The sequence below is a fragment of the Felis catus genome, chromosome D3 (genome assembly GCF_018350175.1).
Source record: "Felis catus isolate Fca126 chromosome D3, F.catus_Fca126_mat1.0, whole genome shotgun sequence".
Taxonomy (NCBI): domain Eukaryota; kingdom Metazoa; phylum Chordata; class Mammalia; order Carnivora; family Felidae; genus Felis; species Felis catus.
This window is the reverse complement of record NC_058379.1, coordinates 20,536,214-20,554,783: the sequence shown is the minus strand read 5'-3', so window position 1 is coordinate 20,554,783 and position 18,570 is coordinate 20,536,214. Positions and strand designations below refer to the sequence as shown.

Below are 18,570 nucleotides of genomic sequence, written 5' to 3'. Positions count from 1 at the left end.
CAGAATCCTACACAGAAGGGTCCACGTGTCCGGTGGTACTCATCATTGCACTGGGCATGATCTTGATCTAAGTGGACTTTTGGTAGAGACACCACCTCCTTCCTGACCCATGACCCATACAGGCGGCCATGGACTGACTCTCCCTGAGGAGTCTGAGTAGAGCATCCAGTCTGGCTTAGGTTATGGGAGGTTCCCTAGAGGGACACCTGGACTGACGCTTGTCGGGGTACAGTGGGCAGTGCAATGGGGGCACAGGAGCTCTCTTTGGTGGACTTGGCTACCAGTTCAAACAATGGCGGCTCTGAGTCCGAACACCAGGGGGCTCACAGGACCCATTGCTGTGGGTTCGGGGCTGATGAGAACTGAAACCTGCCACCTGCACTGTCAGTGCCCCCTGCACACGGCTCACAACTGTGTCCTCCTCACCCCTTGGCCTGAAACAGCCCCCCCTCGACCAGCCCCCTGACATCCTCAGGCAGAGGGACCTGACACAGGCCTAGGGAGGGGTCAGAGAGCTGGGGTCTCATTTGCATGGAGTGGGCCCTCCCTCCCTCAGAAGATGAAGAGGGGAAGGGAGAGGTGAGGGGAGGCTCTGCTCAGCCGTGAGGCACAGAAGACAGAATCGCTGATGACCACCACCATGGCCTGGTCTCCTTTCCTTCTCACTCTCCTCGCTCACTGCACAGGTGACTGGATGAGGGCACACTGGAAGGGGCTCTGGGAGGACATGTGGGTCCTGCTTCCACTGTCTTGTGTCCAGACCCCAGCATCACCCTGTCTGTGTTTCTACCCCTTCCAGGGTCCTGGGCCCAGTCTGTGCTGACTCAGCCGCCCTCAGTGTCGGGGTCCCTGGGCCAGAGGGTCACCATCTCCTGCACTGAAGCAGCTCCAACATCGGGGGTGGTAATTATGTGAGCTGGTACCAACAAGTCCCAGGAACAGCCCCCAGCCTCCTGATTTATGAGAATAACAAACAACCCTCTGGGGTCCCCGATCGATTCTCTGGCTCCAAGTCTGGCAGCTCAGGCTCCCTGACCATCACTGGGCTGCAGGCTGACGACGAGGCTGATTATTATTGTGCATCATGGGACAACAGTCTCAGTGCTCACACAGAGCTCCAGGCCTGTGGGGAAGTGAGACAAAAACCTGCTGTCCCCACAGTTATGGGCTTTGCTTGTGTAGCTCCCACCTTGTGCCTCCCTCTCTGTTTGAAGCAACACAGCTGCTTCCCCCTTGACCTAATACTGAGGCCTGAAACAAAACCCAACGAACCTCCTCTAGTCTATGTCCTTTTCCTGTCAATTCTGTCCCCAAAGCCTGTCCTTATAGGCACACATTTTCTGTTTCATTCAAGCTGAGCAGAAATTCCTGGATGCTGGGGCAGGTTGTCCTGGGGACCAGTGTCCCTGAGGGTTGTGCCTGTCTGCTACGCCTACCATATGACGATACCACACACTGGATGCCTACACCAAAGATAGCGAATTTCTCTCAGTTTGGAGCCTAAATGTCCATGTTCAAGGGTGTGGCAGGTCTGATTTCCCCTGAGGTCACTCTCCTTGGCTTGCAAATGGTTACATTCGTCCTGGGTCCTCACGTGGCATTCCCATGTGTGCTCACCCATGCTGCCTCTACCTCTTCTATGAAGACACCAGCCCTGTTTATGGGGGCAACACCCTTTTAACCTCATTATCCACGATGACATCTTTTAATGCCTTTTCTCAAACAGTCACAATGTGGGTTCGGGTTTCCATACAGGGTTTTGAGGGACACAGATGAGTTCATATCACGGTGTCAGGACTGACCCGGACACACAGTACAGCTGTGTCCGACTCAGGAAAGTCATCGTCCACATGATCGTCCACCAAGAATCGGATGCCATCTTTGTACTGGGGAAAATTAGCCCCATCCTCCTCCTCCTTCACCCTCTCTGAGCCTTACTCTGCTGTTCAGCCATGACTGGCCGGGGTAATTGGGTAAGAATGACCATGGGTTAGTAAAGACTGTCTTCTCACTACTTGGATGGACATTTCAGCTGATGAGTTTAGTAGAACTATTTTTGGCAGATGATGAGACTTCGGAGCTAACTACTGAAGACGAGTAGAAGAGGTGTCAAATGTGATTTTTTAGCCTTTTTTGCAATACTCGTGGTGTTGTGGGAGGTGGTATGGAGTTTTAATTATGGAAAAGAGAAACTCTACCACTGTACTGATGGGGGGCAAACGTTGGTCGTTTACTGGCAAATACATTTCCCAGCAGGACTTTACTGACCCTACTAACTGGAAGGCTGCTGGGACATGGAGTCCATTGGGTTGATAAGCTCTGCCTGCCCTTTTGGAACCTAATCTCACTGGCATCTCTGGCCCTTCGCTTTCTCCAGCTCTCATTTAATCCAAATAAAGTTCTTTATCCAAGGAAGAAAGGAAGGGAGGAAGGAAGGAAAGAAGAAAGGGAGAAAGATATGGAGAGAAAGAGAGAGAAAGAGAGAGAAAGAAAAGAAAACAAAAGGAAAGAAGAAAGAAAGAAAGAAAGAAAGAAAGAAAGAAAGAAAGAAAGAAAGAGACAGGAGAGGAAGGAGAGGAAGAAAAAACAACATGAGAGGCAACTACTGTCACTGACCCTTTAAATTTCCTCTGTGCTCAGAGTCAGACCCTCAGACCCTCCAGGGTCTCCAAGGCCTCCCTGTCTGTTTCTCACCGGCAGTCCTGGGGGTGACAGAGACAGCTTTCTGTCTCAGGTCCCCATGGGCCTGCAGCAGTAAGTCAGAACTGATGCTTCTGCCCCATGTTGAGCACTAACAATATGGCTCATCCTCAGGCTGCAGGCCTGAGAAGGTCCTAGAGACCTTGTTCCCAGAGTGGAAGCCCGAGAACCGAGCTGAGATCTCCCGAGGGCCCATTTCTTCTGAGCACCAGAGTTGTGGCAACGCTGAGAGAAATCTCCTGGAAGCAGCCCACGTAATTTGCTCCAACACTGTTGCTAATTCCCGTACAGGTGATGGGTTTCCCTTCCAGATGGGACTGCATATTTGGGAAAACACAGATGCTTGGGAATTGTAAGGACAGAGCTCATTCCATGACTCAGAAGGTCTGTTGCTCTAAGCCCTCCTTTCTCAATGTGCAATGTATTATAATGACTCACACCAGATCCCTCTCTAGTCCTTCTGTGTGTCACACAAGGTTCTACTCCTCCTGTAAATATTCACACAATTGTTTTCCCCAGTACTTATCTAATCCATCTCTGCAAAGTTCATGACAATACATCTAGGATATATCTTCTGGGATTTATATCATATATATATATATATATATATATATATATATACATATATGTGTATGAAATATATATGTGTGTATATATGCATATATATACACACATATATATGAAACACAAACTATGTATAAATAAAACATAAGATATTGTTATACAAACACACACACTTCTAGTCATCGACTCTCGATTAACATAGAACCGTGTGCTCTAGTCCTATGAATATTTAATGCTTCCCATTGAATACCTCCCATGAAACATCTCCTCCTTGTCTGTCATAGTGAGTCAGATGAAAACCCAACATGCTCCACGACCTTGACAGTTTTGTTTGTCCTTTCAGCACTGAGTGTCTGCAGCCTACAGACACTTAGCTGGTGCCCAGGGAAGGTTTTTGAATTAAAAAGAATACATCAGTGAATAAAAAAAGGAAAAATGCACATATCCACATTCTTTACCTTATTGCCAAAAGTAGTATCTCTTCTTTCGTTTGAATCATCATAATCCATCCACATTTATAAGCACAGAGATGGAGGTCATCTTAGACAAACACGTAGACCTCACACACAACCTCCAGGTAATTCCTAAATCCAGGGATCTCCACAATAAATATAATGCTAAAATGTCCACACTACCAAAAGCACTCTATAAATTCAATGCAATCCCCATAAAAATTCCAATGAAGTTTTGTACAGAAATAAAAAAATAACCCAAATTTTGTATAGAACCAGAAAAGACCCCAAATTGCGAAAGCAATCTTGAGAAGGAACAAACTTCGAGACACCATTCTTTGTACTTTCAAATTATATTACAAAGCTGTAGTCATGAAAACTAATGTGGTATTGTTCTCGAGAGACACATAGATTGATGCCATAGAATAAAAAAACCAGAAAGTCATTCAAGTTCCTCTTGACCACCAGGGAAGACATAGGCTGGAAACGGTCCTTTGCAAGGTCTCCAGAACAGAGCTACCATGGATTTGGGAGAAAATTCAGAAAGAGTATACATGAATCCTAGAGAAGATGCCCGAATTGGGATCCTTAGGATCTCACTGATATTTCCTGATGCACTTTGGGAGAGAAAACTGGAATGACTCAGACGTCTGACAATGAGCACATTGACATAGGTGCCAGGATAGAGTGTGAATCAAGACACTCCATCAGGGTAAGATGCACATGTAAAGAACAATCTCACCAGGGTCAGGTCCCATCAGCCAAAGGCCCCCATGGGAGCTGCCCTCTGCTCTCTGCTGCTTCCTGCATTGGAAGCTTCCTGCCTGGAGCCCTGCCTCCACTGTCATATCCAGTTAACTCCTTCCCCTTTTGATACACCTTTACTGTTGGAGGAATGTGTGTAGAGACAACTCTTCAGGCCTGACCCGTGAACAGTCAAGGGAGTCATGGACAGGCTCACGCCCAGGAGTCTGAGTAGAACAGAGAGTTTGCCTTGAGCTGATAGGGGGCCACATGTGGGGACACCTGGTCTAGCCCTGAGGCAGTGGAGAGTGGCTGGAGCAGTGGGGAGGCAGAAGTGGTCTCTGATGGGCTCTGCTCACCTCATACAATGGCATGTCTGTGTCTGGACGCTAAGGGGCACTCAAGGCCTGTTCTGAGGGGTCACGGTAGATCAGAGATGAGAACTGCCACCTGCCACTGCCTGTGCCCTCTGCTCAGGGCTCACATCTGTGACCTCCCCACCCGCTGCCCTGAAATTGCCCCTACCCTGCCCATCCCCCTGACATCCTCAGAAAGAGGCACCTAAAGAAGTCAATGAGGAGTCAGAAAACAGGGGGGTTGCATTTGCATGGTTGGGCCCTCCTCTTCTCAACAGTTGAAAAGGTGAAGGGAGAGGTTAACGGAGGCTCTGCTCAGCTGTAAGGCAACAGAAGGCAGGATCGGTGCTGACCTCCGCCATGGCCTGGTCCCCTCTCCTCCTCACCCTCCTTGCTCATTGCACAGGTGACTTGATGCGGGGACACGGAATGGGTCCTGGAAGCACAAGTGTGCACCTGATTCCTCCTCTTGTCTCTAGACCCCAGGAATATCCTCTCTGTTGTTTCTCTTTCCAGGGATTTGGGCTCAGTCGGGGCCGAATCAACCATCCTCAGTGTCTGGGGCCCTGGGCCAGAGGGTCACTATCTCCTGCACAGGAGTTGGTAGTTGGGTGGACTGGTACCAACAAATCCCAGGAATAGCCCCCAAAACCATCATCTATGTTAATAGCAACCGACCCTCAGGGTCCCTGATCGATTCTCCGGCTCCAAGTCTGGCAGCACAGCCACCCTGACCATCACTGGGCTCCAGGCCGAGGACGAGGCTGATTATTACTGCTCGTCGTGGTACAGCAGTGGCATTACTGACACAGTGGTCCAGGCCTGTGGGGAAGTGAGACAAAAACCTAGTTACTCATCAGTAAAGAGGGAAACACATCAGTAGTTGCCTCCTCAGCTCAGCCTGTGATTCTGCTCATTCTGTGACTGATGACTTGGACGCAGGTCCATGCAAGGGCACCTCCGTGAGTGAGGTCCCTCCTGTCCTTTCTGCCCTCAAAGTCACTCTCAGAAAACCCTTTCGACACAAAGAGTCTTGATTAAAGAGAAATCTCTTGTTTTATCAGCTGAGGTATTTCACTTCTAGGCCAGATCATATCAATTTTTCCTTCTGATGTTAAAATATATCAAACATTTTTAGTTTTTCTCTGAACTCTAACCATGTGGTGCCTGAAAATAAGTCAGCCTTATTTGCATCTGGTACTATTATCTCCATGGCAGTGCCTAGTTTCTTCTTATTATCTATTATTTGTGAAAAATGCCAATTTAAAATTATAAAATTATAAGGATAAGTTTCATAAATTTCGTCCATAGGAAAAACCCTGCACTTCAATGTTTATAACAACTGATTCCTAATCACTAAAGCCTGAAAGCAACCTAAACGTGGCACATGGATATTTATTCTACGTTTAAAATAATCACCCAAACCAGGAACCAACTAAGAGGTCACCAGGAGGTTCCACTTTTATAAATAATTTGATAATTATATCCAACTTGGAAGAAGCAAAACTCTGCAAACATCTGTCGGTCGTGGGGGTGCTAAACGCTGAAAAAGAATTAATCATGTGAACAGAGGAAAACACTCTGAGCCACAGAATTATTGTATATGATACTAATGGCACTTAAATGACACTCTGTCATTGTCTGGCATTGTCTCCCAAACAAACGCAAGCAAATCAGCCCCCAACCACCACACATACCCGTGTGAGCACACACACAAGGACAGGGTGTGTCTAAGAGCTCACAAGCTAACTTAAAGGGCCCCCATGAGGCAAAACTAGAAAGATTTCCACCACAGGAACATAAAAGGACTGGGTTGTAACTCAGTGTCTACACATATCTCTGCCGTCCATAGTGTTCAGTGATGGTATAAATATATGGAATCACATGAGACACATTCCTGTGCAGAGATTTCAGGGAACAGGAGTAAACCCTTGGCTTGAATGACGCCAGGCATAACCCTCACTCAGTAAGTATGCACAAAGGCACCAACAAGAGGGACAGTCTGGAGAAGTGTCACAGTAAGAGAAGCTTAAGGACAATTCACAACTCAGCGTCGCAAAGAATCTTAACTGGATCTTACTACAGAAAAAGGACATTAGGGAAAAACTAAGAAAATCTGAATAAACTGTGGATATTAATTGTTACATGTTGAACTGTGTCTCCAACAATTCATGTGATTAAGAGTTCTAAAAACTCCCATATTTCAGGATGAGACCTTATTTGGAAATGAGACTATTGCAGATGTAATTACCAGGGTGAGACCAGTAGAGTGTAACTGCATGCGTTCTAGGCTTTCTGTAACTTTGTTTTCCCTCTGACTCGGTCTGGAATGAAGCTGAAAGGATCATTTTAGAGAAAGTATCCTATGAACCCATCTTATCTTGTCAGGAGAACCCTGGTATTACTGGAAAAAATCCAGACATTTTGTTGTCTTTTCACTGTTAACCCATGGAACATTTACCAAATAAAGATAATAGGGATGAATGTGAGTGGGATTCCCTCCCTGAATGCCCCTTAATGGATGAGCAGAGAATGAATTTCTAAGAAGGTAGAGGTCCCTTGTACTATAAAATGGTTTATATCAATGTTCATCCTGAGAACACTTACAAAACTGGACTAATAGAGAGGCAAACGTGTCATAAGTATACCAGAGAAGAAAATTAAATTCCAGACTAAGTATAAAGGCCCGGTCAAAACCCAAATTGGCAATTAAGTACAGTGGATACTTCTCTGCGGAGAACAGGTAGTCTTTTGACAAACAGAGACTTCAGATGACCCAGAACCTGTACCATGGAGGTGGTGGGATAACAGGAGACTCTCAGAATACAGCAACAAGAGCAAAAGTATTCAAAGTTCAAGAATAACCCCCATGGAATTTTTATCACATATGAACCAGGAGTGAACCTGGGAAATATGAGGCCTTGAAATTGGTTTCAATTGAAGACTGGTAGGGTGCCTGGATGGCTCAGTCGGTTCAGCTTCAGACTTTGCCTCAGGTCATGATGTCATGGATCGTGAGCCGAAGCCCTGCCTGGGGCTCTGTGCCACAGAATCAGAGCCTGGAGCTTGCTTTTAATTCTGTGTCTCCCGCTCTCTCTCTGTACCTCCCTGCTCTGTCTCTCTCTCTATGTCTCTTTCTTTTCTTTCTCTCTGTCCTCTCTCTCTTAAAAAAAATACACATTAAAACAAATTTAGATCGGAGACTGGTAGTGATGCCAGGCCCCTGCAGCAAGCAAACCCAATGTCAGGGAACACTAATATGTCCAGGAACATAAACATTGTAAAATAAGCCCTATGTTGACCAGCCTGGACGTTGTTAGTGACCCGAAGAAAATTAATGTCTCCATCCCAATAACCCGGAAGAGGATCTACTCATGCTCCTTCCCTGAGCACTGAAAGCTCAAATATCCATCTGCAAAGGTCAGAGTGTCCTCTGGGGAAGCTGTGTGTTGTCAGAGCAGCTGGGTGACCAGGACCGGGGTCAGCGGTGGCCTGTTTACACTGGCACTGAGAGGACTGGGCTGTGAGGTAGGCCAGCAGGAAAATACCTGAACAGGTATTTTCCAGACAGACCTTACTATCTGACAGAGCTCAGTCCCATGAAGTTCCTGGTGCTCTAAGCCTTCCTTTCTCAGTGTGCAATGTATTATAATTACTCACACCAGATCCCTCTCTACTTCTTCTCTGTGTCACACAAGGTTCTACTCATATGTAAATATTCACGCAATTATTTTCCCCAGTGGTTTATCTAATCCATCTCTGCACTGTTCATTACAATACAACTAGTATATATCTCCTGGGATTTGTATCATATATATATATATATATATATATATATATGTGTATATATAAAAGTATATATATATACATATATATATATATGAAACACAAACTACATATATATAAAACATAAGATACAGTTATATATATACACACATACAAACTTCTAGTCATCGACTCTTGGTTAACATAGAACCATGTGCTCTAGCGTGTAAATATTTAATCCTTCCCTTTGAATACCTCACAAGAAACATCTCCTCCTTGTCTGTCATAGTGAGTCACATGAAAACCCAACATGCCCCACGACCTTGACAGTTTTGTTTGTCCTTGCAACACTGCGTGTCTGCAGCTTACCGATACTTCGCTGGTGCTGAGGAAAGGTTTTTGATTTTTAAAGAATACATCTGTGAAAAAAAGGAAAAAAGCATATATCCACATTCTTTACCTTATTGTCAAAACTAGTATCTCTTCTATCATTTGAATCATGATAATCCATCCACATTTTTAAGCACAGAGATGGAGGTCATCTTAGACAAACACGTAGACCTCACACACAGCCTCCAGGTAATTCCTTAATCCAGGGATCTCCACAATAAATACAATGCTAAAATGTCCACACTACCCAAAGCACTCTATAAATTCAATGCAATCCCTTTGGAGGTCGGAAGATGGCAGCATAGGAAGACGCTGGGCTCACCGCGTGTCCTGCTGATCACTTAGAGTCCACCTACACCTGCCTAAATAACCCAGAAAACCGCCAGAGGATTAGCAGAACTGAGTCTCCGGAGCCAAGCACAGACGAGAGGCCCACGGAAGAGGGTAGGAAGGGCGGCGAGGCAGTGCGCGCTCCACGGACTGGCGGGAGGGAGCCGGGGCGGAGGGGCAGCCTGCCGGCCAAGCAGACCCCCCGAGTCTGGCTGGCAAAGCGGAGGGGCCTGACGGACTGTGTTCCGACAGCAAGCGCGACTGAGCGTCTGGGAGGTCATAAGTTAACAGCTCTGCTCAGAAAGCGGGAAGGCTGGAGGACAAAGGGAGGGAGAGCTGCTGAACCCCCGGACGACAGAGCTCAGTTTGGTGGGGAACAAAGGCGCTCGCCAGCGCCATCTCCCTCACCCATCCCCCAGCCAAAATCCCAAAGGGAACCAGTTCCTGCCAGGGAACTTGCTCGCTCTGCGAAAACACCCAACTCTGTGCTTCTGCAGAGCCAAACCTCGGCAGCGGATCTGACTCCCTCCCGCTTCCACAGGGCCCCTCCTGAAGTGGATCACCTAAGGAGAAGCGAGCTAAGCCTGCCCCTCCTGCCCTCTGCACCTTGCCTACCCACCCTGGCTAATACGCCAGATCTCCAGCACCACAAGCCTGGCAGTGTGCAAGTAGCCCAGACGGGCCACGCCACCCCACAATGAATCCCGCCCCTAGGAGAGGGGAAGAGAAGGCACACACCAGTCTGATTGTGGCCCCAGTGGTGGGCTGGAGGCAGACATCAGGTCTGACTGCGGCCCCGCCCACCAACTCCAGTTATACACCACAGCACAGGGGAAGTGCCCTGCAGGTCCTCACCACTCCAGGGACTATCCAAAATGACCAAGCGGAAGAATTCCCCTCAGAAGAATCTCCAGGAAATAACAACAGCTAATGAGCTGATCAAAAAGGATTTAAATAATATAACAGAAAGTGAATTTAGAATAACAGTCATCAAATTAATCGCTGGGCTTCAAAACAGTATAGAGGACAGCAGAGAATCTCTTGCTACAGAGATCAAGGGACTAAGGAACAGTCACGAGGAGCTGAAAAACGCTTTAAACGAAATGCAAAACAAAATGGAAACCACCACGGCTCGGATTGAAGAGGCAGAGGAGAGAATAGGTGAACTAGAAGATAAAGTTATGGAAAAAGAGGAAGCTGAGAAAAAGAGAGATTAAAAAAACCCAGGAGTATGAGGGGAAAATTAGAGAACTAAGTGATACACTAAAAAGAAATAATATACGCATAATTGGTATCCCAGAGGAGGAAGAGAGAGGGAAAGGTGCTGAAGGGGTACTTGAAGAAATAATAGCTGAGAACTTCCCTGAACTGGGGAAGGAAAAAGGCATTGAAATCCAAGAGGCACAGAGAACTCCCTTCAGACGTAACTTGAATCGATCTTCTGCACGACATATCATAGTGAAACTGGCAAAATACAAGGATAAAGAGAAAATTCTGAAAGCAGCAAGGGGTAAACGTGCCCTCACATATAAAGGGAGACCTATAAGACTCGTGACTGATCTTCTTTTGAAACTTGGCAGGCCAGAAAGGATTGCCACGAGATTTTCAGTGTGCTAGACAGAAAAAATATGCAGCCGAGAATCCTTTATCCAGCAAGTCTGTCATTTAGAATAGAAGGAGAGATAAAGGTCTTCCCAAACAAACAAAAACTGAAGGAATTTGTCACCACTAAACCAGCCCTACAAGAGATCCTAAGGGGGATCCTGTGAGACAAAGTCCCAGAGACATCACTACAAGCATAAAACATACAGACATCACAATGACTCTAAACCCGTATCTTTCTATAATAACACTGAATGTAAATGGATTAAATGCGCCAACCAAAAGACATAGGGTATCAGAATGGATAAAAAAACAAGACCCATCTATTTGCTGTCTACAAGAGACTCATTTTAGATCTGAGCACACCTTTAGATTGAGAGTGAGGGGATGGAGAACTATTTATCATGCTACTGGAAGCCAAAAGAAAGCTGGAGTAGCCATACTCATATCAGACAAACTAGACTTTAAATTAAAGGCTGTAACAAGAGATGAAGAAGGACATTATATAATAGTTACAGGGTCTATCCACCCGGAAGAGCTAACAATTATAAATGTCTATGCGCCAAATACTGGAGCCCCCAAATATATAAAACAATTACTCATGAACATAAGCAACCTTATTGATAAGAATGTGGTCATTGCAGGGGACTTTAACACTCCACTTACAGAAATGGATAGATCATCTAGACACATGGTCAATAAAGAAACAAGGGCCCTGAAAGATACATTGGATCAGATGGACTTGACAGATATATTTAGAACTCTGCATCCCAAAGCAACAGAATATACTTTCTTCTCGAGTGCACATGGAACATTCTCCAAGATAGATCATATACCGGGTCACAAAACAGCCCTTCATAAGTTTACAAGAATTGAAATTATACCATGCATACTTTCAGACCACAATGCCATGAAGCTTGAAATCAACCACAGGAGAAAGTCTGGAAAACCTCCAAAAGCATGGAGGTTAAAGAACACCTTACTAAAGAATGAGTGGGTCAACCAGGCAATTAGAGAAGAAATTAAAAAATACATGGAAACAAACGAAAATGAATATACAACAATCCAGACGCTTTGGGATGCAGAGAAGGCAGTCCTGAGAGGAAAATACATCGCAATCCAGGCCTATCTCAAGAAACAAGAAAAATCCCAAATACAAAATCTAACAGCACACCTAAAGGAACTGGAAGCAGAACAGCAAAGGCAGCCTAAACCCAGCAGAAGAAGAGAAATAATAAAGATCAGAGCAGAAATAAACAAAATAGAATCTAAAAAAACTGTAGACCAGACCAACAAAACCAAAAGTTGGTTTTTTGAGAAAGTAAACAAAATTGACAAACCTCTAGCCAGGCTTCTCAAAAAGAAAAGGGAGATGACCCAAATAGATAAAATCATGAATGAAAATGGAATTATTACAACCAATCCCTCAGAGATACAAACAATTATCAGGGAATACTATGAAAAATTATATGCCAACAAATTGGACAACCTGGAAGAAATGGACAAATTCCTAAACACCCACACTCTTCCAAAACTCAATCATGAAGAAATAGAAAGCTTGAACAGACCCATAACCAGCGAAGAAATTGAATCGGTTATCAAAAATCTCCCAACAAATAAGAGTCCAGGACCAGATGGCTTCCCAGGGGAGTTCTACCAGACGTTTAAAGCAGAGATAATACCTATTCTTCTCAAGCTATTCCAAGAAATAGAAAGGGAAGGAAAACTTCCAGACTCATTCTATGAAGGCAGTATTACTTTGATTCCCAAACCAGACAGAGACCCAGTAAAAAAAGAGAACTACAGGCCAATATCCCTGATGAATATTGATGCAAAAATTCTCAATAAGATACTAGCAAATCGAATTCAACGGCATATAAAAAGAATTATTCACCATGATCAAGTGGGATTCATTCCTGGGATGCAGGGCTGGTTCAACATTCGCAAATCAATCAACGTGATACATCACATTAATAAAAAAAAAAAGAGAAGAACCATATGATCCTGTCAATCGATGCAGAAAAGGCCTTTGACAAAATCCAGCACCCTTTCTTAATAAAAACCCTTGAGAAAGTCGGGATAGAAGGAACATACTTACACATCATAAAAGCCATTTATGAAAAGACCACAGCTAACAACATCCTCAATGGGGAAAAACTGAGAGCTTTTTCCCTGAGATCAGGAACACGACAGGGATGGCCACTCTCACCGCTGTTGTTTAACATAGTGCTGGAAGTTCTAGCATCAGCAATCAGACAACAAAAGGAAATCAAAGGCATCAAAATTGGCAAAGATGAAGTCAAGCTTTCGCTTTTTGCAGAGGACATGATATTATACATGGAAAATCCGATAGACTCCACCTAAAGTCTGCTAGAACTGATGCACGAATTCAGGAAACTCGCAGGATACAAAATCAATGTACAGAAATCAGTGGCATTCTTATACACTAACAATGAAGCAACACAAAGACAAATAGAGAAACTGATCCCATTCACAATTGCACCAAGAAGCATAAAATACCTGGGAATAAATCTAACCAAAGATGTAAAAGATCTGTATGCTGAAAACTATAGAAAGATTATGAAGGTAGTTGAAGAAGATATAAAGAAATGGAAAGATATTCCCTGCTCATGGATTGGAAGAATAAATATTGTCAAAATGTCAACACTACCCAAAGCTATCTACACATTCAATGCAATCCCAATCAAAATTGCACCAGCATTCTTCTCGAAACTAGAACAAGCAATCCTAAAATTCATATGGAACCACAAAAGGCCCCGAATAGCCAAAGTAATTTTGAAGAAGAAGACCAAAGCAGGAGGCATCACAATCCCAGACTTTAGCCTCTACGACAAAGCTGTCATCATCAAGACAGCATGGTATTGGCACAAAAACAGACACATAGACCAATGGAATAGAATAGAAACCCCAGAACTAGACCCACAAACGTATGGCCAACTCATCTTTGACAAAGCAGGAAAGAACATCCAATGGAAAAAAGACAGTCTCTTTAACAAATGGTGCTGGGAGAACTGGACAGCAACATGCAGAGGTTGAAACTAGACCACTTTCTCACACCATTCACAAAAATAAATTCAAAATGGATAAAGGACCTGACTGTGAGACAGGAAACCATCAAAACCCTAGAGGAGAAAGCAGGAAAAGACCTCTCTGACCTCAGCCGTAGCAATCTCTTATTCGACACATCCCCAAAGGCAAGGGAATTAAAAGCAAAAATGAATTACTGGGACCTTATGAAGATAAAAAGCTTCTGCACAGCAAAGGAAACAACCAACAAAACGAAAAGGCAACCAACGGAATGGGAAAAGATATTCGCAAATGACATATCGGACAAAGGGCTAGTATCCAAAATCTATAAAGAGCTCACCAAACTCCACACCCAAAAAACAAATAACCCAGTGAAGAAATGGGCAGAAAACATGAATAGACACTTCTCTAAAGAAGACATCCGGATGGCCAACAGGCACATGAAAAGATGTTCAACGTCGCTCCTTATCAGGGAAATACAAATCAAAACCACACTCAGGTATCACCTCACGCCAGTCAGAGTGGCCAAAATGAACAAATCAGGAGACTCTAGATGCTGGAGAGGATGTGGAGAAACGGGAACCCTCTTGCACTGTTGGTGGGAATGCAAATTGGTGCAGTCTCTCTGGATAGCAGTGTGGAGGTTCATCAGAAAATTAAAAATAGACCTACCCTATGACCCAGCAATAGCACTGCTAGGAATTTACCCAAGGGATACAGGAGTACTGATGCATAGGGGCACTTGTACCCCAATGTTTATAGCAGCACACTCAACAATAGCCAAATTGTGGAAAGAGCCTAAATGTCCATCAACTGATGAATGGATAAAGAAATTGTGGTTTATAGACACAATGGAATACTACGTGGCAACGAGAAAAAATGAAACATGGCCTTTTGTAGCAACGTGGATGGAACTGGAGAGTGTGATGCTAAGTGAAATAAGCCATACAGAGAAAGACAGATACCATATGGTTTCACTCTTATGTGGATCTTGAGAAACTTAACAGAAACCCATGGGGGAGGGGAAGGAAAAAAAAAAAAGAGGTTAGAGTGGGAGAGAGCCAAAACACAAGAGACTGTTAAAAACTGAGAACAAACTGAGGGTTGATGGGGGGTGGGAGGGAGGGAGGGTGGGTGATGGGTATTGAGGAGGGCACCTTTTGGGATGAGCACTGGGTGTTGTATGGAAACCAATTTGACAATAAATTTCATATATTGAAAATAAATAAATAAATAAATTCAATGCAATCCCCATAAACATTCCAATGAAGTTTTGCACAGAGATAAAAAAAAAAACCTGAATTTTGTATAGAACCAGAAAAGACCCCAAATTGCCAAAGCAATCTTGAGAAGGAACAAACCTCGAGACACCATACTTCGCACTTTCAAATTATATTACAAAGCTGTAGTCATGAAAACCAATGTGGTATTGGTCTCAAGAGACACATAGGTTGATGCCATAGAATAAAAACACCAGAAAGTCATTTAAGTTCCTCTTGACCACCAGGGAAGACATAGGCTGAAAACAAGACCTTTGCAAGGTCTCCGGCACAGAGGTACCATGGATTTGGGAAGGAATTCAGAAAGAGTATACATGAATCCTAGAGCAGATGCCCCAAAAGGGATCCTTAGGATCTCCCTGATATTTCCTAATGCGCTTTGGGAGAGAAAACTGGAATCACTCAGATGTCTGACAATGAGCACATTGACATAGAGGCCGGGATAGAGTGTGAATCAACACACTCCATCTGAGTAAGGAGCACATGTAAAGAAAGATCTCATGAGGGTCAGGTCCCATCAGCCAAAGGCCCCCATGGGAGCTGCCCTCTGCTCTCTGCTGCTTCCTGCATTGGCATGGGTGCCTGGAGCCCTGTGTCCGCTGTCATATCCAGTTAACTCCTTCCCCTATGGGTACACATTTACTGTTAGAGGAATGTATGTAGACACCGCCTCAGGCCTGACCCGTGAACAGTCAAGGGAGCCATGGACAGGCTCACCCCCAGGATTTTGAGTAGAACAGAGAGTCTGCCCTGAGGTGATGGGGGCAACGTTGGGAGACCTGGTCTAACGCTTAGGTAGAGGAGAGTGCCTAGAGCAGTGGGAGGCAGAAGTGGTCTCTGATGGGCTGTGCTCACCTCATACAATGGCATGTCTGTGTCTGGACGCTAAGGGGCACTCAAGGCCTGTTTTGAGGGGTCATTGTAGATCAGAGATGAGAACTGCCACCTGCCACTGCCTGTGCCCTCTGCTCAGGGCTCACATCTGTGACCTCCCCACCCCTGCCCTGAAATTGCCCCCACCCTGTCCATCCCCCTGACATCCTCAGACAGAGGCACCTATAGAAATCAGTGAGGAGTCAGAAAACAGGGGGGTCGCATTTGCATGGTTGGGCCCTCCTCCTCTCAACAGATCAAGAGATGAAGGGAGAAGTGAAGGGAGGCTCTGCTCAGCTGTGAGGCAACAGAAGGCAGGATCGGTGCTGACCTCCGCCATGGCCCGGTCCACTCTCCTCCTCACCCTCCTCGCTCACTGCACAGGTGACTTGATGTGGGGACACGGTAATGGGTCCTGGAAGCACAAGTGTGGGCCTGATTCCTCCTCTTTTCTCTAGACCCTAGGAATATCCTCTCTGTTGTTTGTCTTTCCAGGGATTTGGGCTCAGTCAGGGCCGAATCAACCATCCTCAGTGTCTGGGGCCCTGGGCCAGAGGGTCACTATCTCCTGCACTGGAGTTGGTAGTTACGTGGACTGGTACCAACAAATCCCAGGAATGGCCCCCAAAACCGTAATCTATAATAATAGCAACCAACCCTCAGGGGTCCCTGATCGATTCTCCAGCTCCAAGTCTGGCAGCACAGGCACTCTGACCATCACTGGGCTCCAGGCCGAAGACACGGCTGATTATTACTGCTCATCGTGGGACAGCAGTGGCAGAGCTTACACAGTGGTCCAGGCCTGTGGGGAAGTGAGACAAAAACCTAGTTACTCATCTGTAAAGAGGGAAACACATCAGCAGTTGCCTCCTCAGCTTAGCCTGTGATTCTGCTCATTCCGTGGCTGATGACTTAGACGCAGGTCCATGCAAGGGCACCTCCCGTGAGTGAGGTTCCTCCTGTCCTTTCTGTCCTCAAAGTCACGCTCAGAAAACCCTTCCGACACAAAGAGTCTTCATGAAAGTGAAATCTCTTGTTTTATCAGCTGAGGTATTTTACTTCTAGGCCAAATCATATCAATTTTTCCCACTGATATTAAAATAAATGAAGCATTTTCATTTTTTCTCTGAACTCTACCCATGTGGTGCCTGAACAATACGTCAGCCTTATTTGTATCCGGTACTATTATCTCCATGACAGTGGCTAGTCTCTTCTTCTTGTCTATGATTTGTGAGAAAAGGCCAATTTAAAATTATAAAATTATAAGGATAAGTTTCATAAATTTCGTCCATAGGAAAAACCCTGCACTTCAATGTTTATAACAACTGATTCCTAATCACTAAAGCCTGAAGGCAACCTAAACGTGGCACATGGATATTTATTCTAGGTTTAAAATAATCACCCAAACCAGGAACCAACTAAGAGGTCACCAAGGAGGTGCCACTTTTATAAATAATTTGATAATTACATCCAGCATTGGAAGGAGCAAAACTCTGCAAACATCTGTAGGACGCGGGGGTGCTAAACGCTGAAAAAGAATGAATCACGTGAACAGAGTAAAACATTCTGAGCCACAGAATTATTGTATATGATACTAATGGCACTTAAATGACACTCTGTCATTGTCTGGCATTGTCTCCCAAACAAACGCAAGCAAATCAGCCCCCAACCACCACACATACCCGTGTGAGCACACACAAAAGGACAGGTTGTGTCTAGGAGCTCACGAGCCAACCTAAAGGGTCCCCATGAGGCAAAACTAGAAAGATCTCAACCACAGGAACATAAAAGGACTGGGTTGTAACTCAGTGTCTACACATATCTCTGCCGTCCATATTGTTAACTGCTGGTATAATTAAATGTAATCAGATGAGACACATTTCCGTGCAGAGGTTTCATGGAACAGGTGTAAACCCTTGGCTTGGATGACGTCAGGCATAACCCCCACTCAGTAAGTATGCACAAAGGCACCAACAAGAGGGACAGTCTGGAGAAGTGTCACAGTAAGAGAAGCTTAAGGACAATTCACAACTCAGTGTCGCAAAGAATCTTAACTGGATCTTACTACAGAAAAAGGACATTAGGGAAAAAGTAAGAAAATCTGAATAAACTGTGGATATTAATTGTTACGCGTTGAACTGTGTCTCCAACAATTCATGTGATTAAGAGTTCTAAAAACTCCCATATTTCAGGATGAGACCCTATTTGGAAATGAGACTTGCAGATGTAATTACCAGGGTGAGACCAGTAGAGTGTAACCGCATGAGTCCTAGGCTTTCTGTGTCTTTGTTTTCCCTCTGACTCGGTCTGGAATGATGCTGAAAGGAACCTCACTATTTTTGAGAAAAAAAGCCTATGAACCCATCCTACCTTGTCCAGAGAACCCTGGTGTTACCAGAAGAAATCTAGACATTTTGTTGTGTTTTCACTCTTAACCCATGGAACATTTACCAAATAAAATAACAG

At 44.8% G+C, this 18,570-nt stretch overlaps 2 protein-coding genes, 1 long non-coding RNA gene, 1 pseudogene and 1 gene segment (V, D, J or C); all 5 read left to right on the top strand.

Moving 5' to 3' along the window:
* LOC123381268 (immunoglobulin lambda-1 light chain-like) overlaps positions 1-18,570 on the top strand; it is a 670,720-nt gene that overhangs the window by 72,621 nt on the left and 579,529 nt on the right. The window lies entirely within an intron of this gene.
* LOC109497182 (immunoglobulin lambda-1 light chain) overlaps positions 1-18,570 on the top strand; it is a 638,912-nt gene that overhangs the window by 67,351 nt on the left and 552,991 nt on the right. The window lies entirely within an intron of this gene.
* LOC109496970 overlaps positions 1-18,570 on the top strand; it is a 927,213-nt gene that overhangs the window by 368,515 nt on the left and 540,128 nt on the right.
* On the top strand, positions 390-2,758 carry LOC123381351 (annotated as a pseudogene).
* On the top strand, positions 4,662-5,425 carry LOC123381275. The gene is made up of 2 exons (XR_006588097.1): positions 4,662-5,222; positions 5,333-5,425. It is a non-coding gene; the product is annotated as an uncharacterized LOC123381275 (long non-coding RNA).